At 36.9% G+C, this 10,606-nt stretch overlaps 2 non-coding genes across 2 annotated transcripts; one reads left to right on the forward strand and one right to left on the reverse strand.

Moving 5' to 3' along the window:
- The first annotated feature begins 7,134 nt into the window (after window positions 1-7,134).
- On the forward strand, window positions 7,135-7,241 carry LOC141682151 (small nucleolar RNA R71). Its single transcript, XR_012559552.1, has one exon. It is a non-coding gene; the product is annotated as a small nucleolar RNA R71 (small nucleolar RNA).
- A 3,009-nt stretch (window positions 7,242-10,250) lies between these two features.
- Window positions 10,251-10,357, reverse strand: LOC141681985 (small nucleolar RNA R71). The gene has a single exon (XR_012559389.1). It is a non-coding gene; the product is annotated as a small nucleolar RNA R71 (small nucleolar RNA).
- Window positions 10,358-10,606: the final 249 nt, after the last annotated feature.

The raw sequence follows: 10,606 nt of genomic DNA on the forward strand, positions 1-10,606 counted from the left end.
ACAATCGGTATGCTTTGATATATTCCAAACACTAGAATATATCAATCTCCGTGTGTTACCAACAGAATATGAATCAAGAATCCAAAGAAACGGAGAAATCAAGAATTGAAATGAAAGATGAACAAAGGAATAGGGATTGTATATTAGTGATCAAGAACAATAATCAAGAGAATGTAAATGTGATAAATATTTGAATCAATATCACTATTCTGAAAGTAGAATAGAGGAAAAACTTGCCTTCTGCGTGACTTACTGCAATTGAATCACTTATGTCTATCACCTTGGACTATTACCGACTCAACTGGCCTGGCTGGCTTAGCTTCTGTTGGCAAAACAGACTGGTTAAGTCACGTCGTACTTAATTTGCATCTTGAATCGACTTCAAACCGATCCTAACATCTACCCATGCGCTTATGACTGACTCATGTATTACATATAAGCAAGTAAGACTCGATTAACCACGTAATACACATAAGCACATAAGCACATAATCCTTTTTATGGTTAAAATAATTTTTAAAACCAAAATCGACTCGCTGTTCGCTCAACTGATCGTTATCTGACTTGTTTCCCATTTTTCCGGAATTTTTCGGACTCGTCTCGGCACGTAACTTGACTGATAATCAAACAAGTTACAAAATCAACTAACTTCTAAAAGAAATTAAGCTTTGATATTATTTTTAATGAAAAGGATTCATTTTTCTGAGTTAACAGGCTTTCGTTTCACGCAAAACGGACTAACGGTTGAATTATTATTAATTAAATACTGATAATTCCATTTATTAATCATTATAAATAATTATTACTAATTTTTAAAACCCAAAAATAATTTTTAAATCATTATTTAAGAAAATCAGAATTAAAAATAATTTTTCTATAATTTTTTTGAAATTAAAATGAATTTATTATGATTTATTGAAAATTATTTGATTAATTATCAAAATAATTAATCACTTTTAAATAATTAATAAGTAATAAATAAATAATAAATAATTAAGAAAATAATTCAATCTGATTTTTAGAAAATAATTCAGAATTATTTATAATATAAATTAATTAATTAAATAATTAATTAATCAATTTACAAAATAAATAAAACTGATTTTTAAAATTAATAAAAATAAAAATAATAAAAATAATTTCCAAAAACAGTTGTCAGAAAACCATCCCTGACAAAATCAGATCAAACCCGGGTATTTTACACGGGTCAAACGGGTCAAAATCCGGGTCGTGAAGAACACGCCGGATTTTGCCCAGAATCCGGCCACCGGTGCAGAATCCGGTGAGCCACTTTCAGGCCAAAAACGGAACCGTTTGGTTCGTTTTTCACAGGGTTTCAATTCCAAATCGTTCTGGCAATCTAATTCTGGCAATAACATCACAGAATAACCCTCGGGTCATCTTTTCCGATCAAAATCGACATGAACTCCGGCCAAAAACCCAAATCATTCATTTGTACATAAAATCAAACGTTATATAGTGCAAAATGAAGCTAAGAACATATACAATCAAAGCCCTAACATTACAAGAACCAAATATTCACAGAAATCATCGAGTTGTGTTTTGAAAATTCGACCTAAACCCTAGAAATCGTGAATCACTATCCAAGCATCGTTTGTTCAATTAAACACCATGAATCGACTGTAAATCATCTAACAAAGCTATATCAATCATCAAAACATCAAAATAACCCCAGAATCAAAAAGCCCTAATTCGAACATAAACCCTAGAAATCAAAAACGATGCAATAAAACGTGAAATTGATGCAAGAAACAGAAAGAACGGATCAAAACCTTCGATTTGAGTACTTGAATCACATGATTTGATGTTGTAATCAGCGAGAAATCACGACTTGATTCTTCGACCCAAACCTGTTCTTCCCGACCCGATTTCAGAGAATTTTTGGTAATTTTGCAGATTTTAATGATTAATTATAATTAATTAAATAAAAATTAGGCTATTTATAATAGTAAAAATAATACTCCTAATTAAAATTAAGGGGCTAATTATACATTAAATAAAAATATTGGGCCCTAATTTTTATAATTTTTGAGTATTAAAATTTAATTTATAAATATTTTATATATGCAATATATATGCCAAAAATTCCCAAAAATTGTGAATAATGCAAAAATGCAAAGAAATAATATAAATGAAAGTCCTATAATTTTATAAAAATAAAAATGTGATTTTTGTGGGGTTTTTGACACCCAATGGGGCCCGGAAAAATCATTTTTCGCAAAACGAGAAAATTTATAAATTATCTAGATGTTCAGAACAAGGCGATTGTAAAAGCCATTTGATGAAAAATAAGGCCCAATATTTTATTTGAAATACTGGCTTTAAAATCATCGTTTGGGTCGTAAAACATTTGAAATAAAACCTATAAATGCATAATAAAATATCTGAAAAATACCTTAAAAATACAGAAATGACATAGGATACATGTATCACGTAACATTTAGGGTTTATCAGATAATCACACATAAATGACACATTAATTCACATATTTTATTATAATCATGATATAATATAAACGTAAAGTTCCCAGTCGTTACACAAACGGCCCTGACCATCTTGACTTCAACTTTCCAGGAAAAAGACGGAGACGATAGTCGAACAAAAGAACTTGTTTCCCCGGCACAAATGATTTGAGCACTAGACCCCGATCGTGCCACCTCTTAACTTTCTCCTTATACATTTTATTGTTCTCATAAGCTTGAAGTCGAAACTCGTCGAGCTCATTTAATTGAAGCATCCTCTTCTTTTCAGCCGCATCCAAATCCAGATTCAATTTCTTCAAAGCCCAATACGCTTTATGCTCTAGCTCCACCGGCAAATGACACCCATTACCATAAACTAACTGATACGGTGACATCCCTAACGGAGTCTTGTATGCTGTTCGATATGCCCAAACAGTTTCATCAAGCTTCAAAGACCAATATTTTCTTGATGGACACACAACTTTCTCTAAAATGTGCTTGATTTCCCTATTAGATACCTCAGCTTGACCATTCGTCTAAGGATGATATGCCATAGCAATGCGATGATTCATATTATACCTTTGTATCATAGAAGTGAACTTGCGGTTATAGAAATGCGATCCCTCATCACTGATTATGACTCTTGGAGTCCCAAATCTTGTGAATATTTGCTTGTGAGGAAAATTAAGCACTACCTTTGCATCGTTCGTTGGCAACACCTTAACTTCAACCCATTTTGACACATAATCAACCGCCAACAAGATATACTAATTGTTACAAGATGAGACAAATGGCCCCATGAAGTCAATTCCCCAAACATCAAAGACTTCGACCTCGAGAAGCACATTAAGAGGTGCCTCATTCCTTTTGGACATATTACCCACACGTTGACAATGATCACATTTCAAAATGCACTGATGAGCATCTTTAAACAAAGTTGGCCAAAAGAACCCTGCTTGAAGAATACAAGATGTTGTCTTTTCTCCACCATAATGTCCTCCATAAGTCGTTGAGTGGCAATCTCGCAAGATCCCCCCCCCCCGTTTCGCTGTAAGGAATACATCTCCTGATGATTTGGTCAGCTCATTGGTGAAAAAGAAATGGCTCATCCCACATATACCACTTCACTTCATACAACAATTTCTTCCTTTGAGCAAAAGTCAACTCTGGAGGTGTAACATTACTTACAAGGTAGTTCACTATATCGGCGAAACACGGTTCTTCTACTTGCACTCCAAATAATTGATTATCGGGAAAAGACTCATTAATCAAAGACTTATCTTGTGAAGTAGCAATTGGGTCCTCTAAGCGAGAGATGATCGGAGACTTGATTTTCATTCCCTTTTCTGTCCTTGATCTCTAATTCAAACTCCTGAAGTAAAAGAACCCATCGAATCAACCTTGGCTTCGAGTCCTTCTTCGAGACGAGATATCGAATTACTGCGTGATTAGTGAAAACTGTCACCTTCGTCCCAAGTAGATAAGATCAAAATTTCTCAAAATCATAGACGATAGCCAAAAGTTCTTTCTCAGTAGTGGTGTAATTCAGTTGAGCACCATTAAGAGTCTTACTAGCATAGTAGACTACATGAAATATGTTGTTCTTACGTTGCCCAAGAACTGCTCCAACTGCATAGTCGCTTGCATCACACATCATTTCAAATGGTTCAGACCAATCAGGTGCAGTTATGACAGGTTTCGTGATCAGACTCTTCTTCAATGTTTCAAAAGCAGCAAGGCACTCATCATCAAACTTGAAAAAGAACGTCTTTCTCTAGAAAATTGCACAATGGCTTCAAAATCTTTGAGAAGTCCTTGATGAAACGCCTATAAAAACCCGAATGACCAAGAAAACTGCGAATTCCCTTAACAGATATGGGTGGAGGAAGATTTTCAATCACCCCTACCTTGGCTTTTTCCACCTCAAGCCCCTTGCTAGAAACCTCGTGACCAAGAATGATGCCTTGGCGCACCATAAAATGACATTTCTCCCAATTGAGAACAAAGTTGGTCTCAACGCACCTTTTCAGCATTAACCTAAGATTGTGCAAGCATTCATCATAAGAAGTTCCAAAGACCGATAAATCGTCCATGAACACTTCTACATTATTTCCAATCATATCAGAGAAGATAGCCATCATACATCTCTGAAAAGTGGCTGGCGCTCCACATAGCCCAAAAGAAACTCTTCGGAATGCAAAAGTGCCGAAAAGACATGTGAATGTAGTCTTTTCTTGATCTTCTGGAGCGATACAAATCTGATTATATCTCGAATAGCCATCCAGAAGATAATAGTAATCATGCTCAGCCATTCTATCAAGCATCTGATCAATGAAAGGAAGAGGGAAGTGATCCTTCCTTGTAGCCTTGTTCAGCTTCCTATAATCCATGCAAACTCTCCACCCCGTAACTGTTCATGTAGGAATGAGCTCATTCTTCTCATTTTCTACTACAGTGATACCACCTTTCTTTGGCACACACTGAACTGGGCTCACCCATGAACTGTCAGAAATAGGATAGATGATCCATGCATCTAGCCACTTGAGGATTTCTTTCTTCACAACCTCTTTCATGATCGGATTTAGCCTTCACTATTGCTCAACAGTAGACTTGCATCCTTCCTCTAGCAAAATTTTGTGCATACAATAAGAAGGGCTGATTCCCTTGATATCTGCTATAGTCCAACCAATTGCCGATTTGAACTCTCTAAGAATTCTCAAAAGCTTCTCCACATCGGTACCTGACAGGTCAGATACAATAATAACAGGCAAAGTAGATGCATCACCTAAAAATGCATACCTCAAATATTTAAGTAAAGGTTTAAGCTCAAGAGTAGGAGCTTCCTCAATAGATGGCTTGAGGCGCTTCGGAGAACTTTTCAACTCCTCCAATCCAAGAGATTCAAAAGGCATATCCATCTTTCGCTTCCAGGGAGAAGCATTCAGATATTACAAGTGCTCATCACCGTCGTCATCTTCACTATTAGAATTCCCCAATAGGGCTTTCTCTAAGGCATTGGACCTTAGCAATCGATCGAGTTCAGAATTAACCACAGTATCGACCATTTCCACCTTAAAACACTCCTTATTTTCTGTAGGGAATTTCATGGCATTGAACACATTAAAAGTCACATCCTGATCCATCACTCGCATGGTAAGCTCACCTTTTTTCACATCTATCAAGGTTCGACCAGTAGCCAAGAAAGGTCTTCCCAAGATTATGGAAATTTTTTTATCCTCCTCGAAATCAAGAATTAAAAAATCAGCAGGAAAAATGAGTTTATCCACCTTGACCAAGACATCCTCCACAATACCTCGCGGATATGTAATAGAACGATCGGCCAACTGCAAAGTCATGTATGTAGTCTTTGGATCAGGCAAGTCCAACTTTTTGAAAATTGACAAGGGCATCAGATTGATGCTAGCTCCCAAGTCACATAGACACTTATCAAATGACACCTTTCCAATTGTGCAAGGAATAGTGAAGCTTTCAGGATCTTTAAGCTTCGAAGGCAATTTCTGTTGCAGCACAGCATTGTATTCCTCTGTGAGAGCAACAGTCTCTAAGTCATTAAGCTTCACCTTCCTAGAGAGAATACCTTTCACGAACTTCGCGTAACTAGGCATTTGCTCAAGAGCTTCAGCGAAAGGTATGTTGATGTGAAGTTTCTTGAACACCTCCAAAAATATCGAAAACTGCTTATCCAGTTTCTTCTTCTGCAGCCTCTTAGGAAAAGGAGGTGGAGGATAGATTTGTTTCACCCCTGTATTCCCCTCAAGAGGAGTGTGCTCAACAGTATTCTTCCTTGGTTCCACTTCGGCTTCCTTCTGCACTTCTTCATCAGCCTCCACTTCAGACTCTGGAGTCTTAGCTTGTTCAGGATTCGCAACCTTACCAGACCTCATTGTGATTGCTTTAACATGCTCCTGAGCTTCCTTTTTGCCGGACACTTCAGTATCACTCGGAAGCGTGCCAGGTTGACGATTTAGTAATGCATTAGCAATTTGCCCAATCTGATTCTCCAAGGTCTTGATAGAGACAACTTGGCTCTTGCACATGAGTCTCAACTCCTCCAATTCAGATTTTTCATTAGCTTGAGGTAACTGCTGAAGTTGAAGTTGTTGCTTCGGGGCATATTGCGATTGCTGAAAACTAGGAGGGTTATACTTCCTTGCTGTATATGGATGTAATATTGTTACACCGCATTCTGATTGTTACTCCAGCTGAAGTTAGGATGATTGCGGTTATTTGGATGATAAGTGGCTGGAGATTGCTGTTGTGATCTCTGAAAGTTGCTCACAATTTGAGATGATTCGCTAGAAATAGCACACTGCTCAGTTTCATGTGCCCCCGCACAAAGCTCACAAACCCTAGTGATCCGATTAACTCCATAATTAGCCAAAGAGTCCACTTTCATCGTCAAAACTTGAAGTTGAGCAGCTATAGCAGTAGCTTAATCCACTTCCAGAATTCCTGCTACCTTTCCTTGCAACATCCTTTGTGTACGATTCTGGTATTCATTGGCTGCCATTAGCTCAATCAACTCATAAGCTTCGTTCTAGCTTTTATCCCATAAGGCTCCACCAGATGCTGCATCGAGCATAGGTCTAGATTGTGCACCTAAACCATTGTAGATAATTATCCAATCAGCCACGCCATGGTGTGGACACTTCCTTAGCATCTCCTTATATCGATCCCAAGCCTCACACAGAGATTCACCAATTTGCTGAGCAAACTGAGTAAGAGCATTCCTGATTGCAGCAGTCTTCGCCATAGGAAAGAATTTAGTGAGAAACTTTTGAGCAAAATCATCCCATTTTGTGATAGACCCTGGTGGTAGAGAATGTAACCAACACTTCGCTTTGTCCCATAAAGAGAATGGGAATAGTCGCAGCTTGATAGCATCTTCAGACACATCGTTGAACTTGAAAGTGTCGCAGATTTCGATAAATCCCTGATGTGCATGTTGGGGTCTTCAGTAGGAGAACCCCCAAACTGAACTGAGTTCTGTATCATCTGAATCGTGCTCGACTTGATCTCAAAAGTGTTAGCCGCGATGGATGGCCTGATGATGCTTGACTGAATATCATTGATCTTAGGCTTAGAATAGTCCATCAAAGCCTTAGTATTATCTGCTTGATCTCCCATCTCTAATAAAGGTGGTTCTTCAATTTTCTCTTCTTCTACTACTTTCTCTTCGTCCTCAAAATCTTCCCTTCGATCCTCTACAACTTCTTCCTCGTCTTTATCCAGAATTCTCCTACGAACTCGCGAACGTGTTTGCATAAACAATCGCTAGATGACCTGAAATATGACAAGAAAAAGAGTAGGTAAGTAACAATGTCCGAGTCAATGAACTTTAACAATCACTAATGACAAACACATAAATTAAAAGTTAACACTGCAGTCCCCGGCAGCGGCGCCAAAAACTTGTTAGGGCTAAACACGCGCTAATAATTCACGCAAGTATACGCATTCGCAAGTAATATAGAATTGTTTCTAGTTCGTTCCCACAGAGTCTGGATTTGGTTAACTAAGTAATTTATGCACTTATGCACCGATGATATGGTTATTATCCAATACTAAGACGATAACAAATTGAGGTTGATTATAACTACGAATTAAACTAACAATTATAACTAAGAGAGTAAAGAGGGTTATATATTATATGAGACAAATATGGGATTCTAACTTCATTAAATACTTCATTAAATAGCCTTATTGTTCTTAGCATGCAATGGTGATGCCACTAATCAGATAACACGAGACTGCTAAACGCCAACTTTCATTGCACGAATGACATACTATCAGACATCCACAAAAGAGATAGAAGCTGAATAGATACAAATTATATTGAGACCCTATATGTCTATAGAATTTGACAACATAAAGGTTTAAAGCATAAGTTATCTATCATGATTACACAGAGCAAGTAAGATGGTTAAAATTACCTACGAATCATGCATAACAATAACACATGAACCTATGCTAGCATGGCAAGTTCTAAATACTTAAATTCACTATCGCTTCATTAAAGATTAACACGCTATCTTATAAGTTCACGATTCTTATAAGACGAATAAGCACAACCAATACTAGGTTATCATACAATCACCACACACTAAGGTATCGAAACAATTTAACTAAAGAAATCCATAAGTAAATTCGCTAGAACCCCACTATAACGATTAGCCCATAATCGGACTCATCATTAACGTGGGTTTCGATGAAAGCATGGTATAATAAACGTAGTCTTTATACTGAATAGATAACAAAATCAAGTATGAAACAAGAGTAAGGTTCACAAATAAGAAAACTAGCATCCAAGTTACAACTTAGAACAAAGATTCACAAGTAAAAATAAGATCTTCTTCGTCTTCGTCGAATCGTGCTAACACTGTCTTTTTACGGCTCTCCTTGTGCTCTAGTACGTCTCTCCTTTGAAAACGTCCTTTATTTGAATATATATAGCAGCCCATGCAAGATAGAAATCCTCCAATTGTATTCCATTAGAATCAGGATTCTGTGAACCCGACCCGGCGTGGCCACGCGCTTGACCAGCGCGGGCGTGCTGCATTTCTGGAATTTGGGCGCGGGCACGCTGACCTCCTGTAAAAAAATCTGACTTCTTCATTTTCCTTGCTGCTTTGAGCCGGATTTCCACGAGCTTTTATTCCAACACCACCTTAACACCAAATTAGCACCAAAATAATGTTAATTCACCTGATTACCTAGATAATGCCTGAAATGCAAAAACACTAGAAAACACATTAAAATACCAACAACTTGAGTACAAATGCATTAATTCAAAGTTTAATAGAGCATTATAAAGTGTCATAAATGTCATTCAACAACGACATTGCAGGACGTAGCTGACAGTTAGGTTTGGGGAATAGAGCTAGAGACTAAGTCCAACAATGCCCCTATTTCAGAGAAGTAAAACTCAACCGCAAGACCGATTCTATAGGCATGATCGAACAATGAGAGAAGGGATAAGGATGATTCATATATGGGGAGAAAAAAGTGGAACAAACAAGAGAAGATCGAGGGGATATAAAATACAAAAGGCAAGCATGGATAAGGGAGAGGGTGGTATTACAAAACTCACACAACAAAGCATTATAGAAAACATACAGACTTTAGTTCTTGCACGAGGAAGGAGATCATCTCGCATTATACACCTCTACACAAAACAAACACGAAGCCTAAGAACACATAAATGATAATAGACATGATGTATAATAGAGATTTTGTATCAAATCAAACACCTTGTAATCGTTATTAAACAATTAGTGGATTTTATTTAGGTTAGGTACATAATATCACCCGCGGCTTTTTCCCGTTCTCGGGTTTTCCGCGTCACCAATTTCTTGTGTCATTTTCTTTTATATTCTTATTGTTTTATCTACATTTCACAAATTGAACATTAAACCAACTTTAGAAATTAACCTACAAAAATTGATAAAAACATTATTCAATAAACACAATTCGAGGTAAAATCAGTCATAATTTAGGTGTTACAAACTATCAGCCAGTTTAGGGGAATGGTTAAGAGGATCTTCATCTTCACCTTCAGTTGTTTGTCGAGATTTGTGATTCTTTAACGCTTTCTGAAGTCACGGACAATGCCTTGAGATTGAAGTTGTTCTCATATTCTGTGAGAGACATTGTAAAATATTGGTTGAACAATTTCACCATCTTCGGTGACTACTTAGAATGACTGGCAGAAAAAATGCTGATGAAATATTTTCCTCTGACAAAGAATGCAAAACTCGGTAATGAGATTAATTCTTTTCAGCAGATGGATGATGAATCTTTGTATGAGATATGGGAGAGATTCAAGCCTTTATTGAGAAAATGCCCACATCATGGTATTCTTCATTACATTAAGATGGAGACATTCTATAATGGTCTCAATGCTCAAATAAAATTAGTGATTGATGCATTTGTAAATGGGGCTCTGTTGACTAAGACTTATAATTATGCATATGAGATTTTTGAGACAATTGCAACAAATAATTATCAGTGGACAACTAGCTCAAATTGAAAAGAGACATGTCCGTTTTGTAACATCTAAGGGTCCTGGACGAAATTAAAAAAATGTACCCCCAATTTTTTCTTCCT

This window comes from Apium graveolens, chromosome 8 (assembly GCF_009905375.1).
Source record: "Apium graveolens cultivar Ventura chromosome 8, ASM990537v1, whole genome shotgun sequence".
Taxonomy (NCBI): domain Eukaryota; kingdom Viridiplantae; phylum Streptophyta; class Magnoliopsida; order Apiales; family Apiaceae; genus Apium; species Apium graveolens.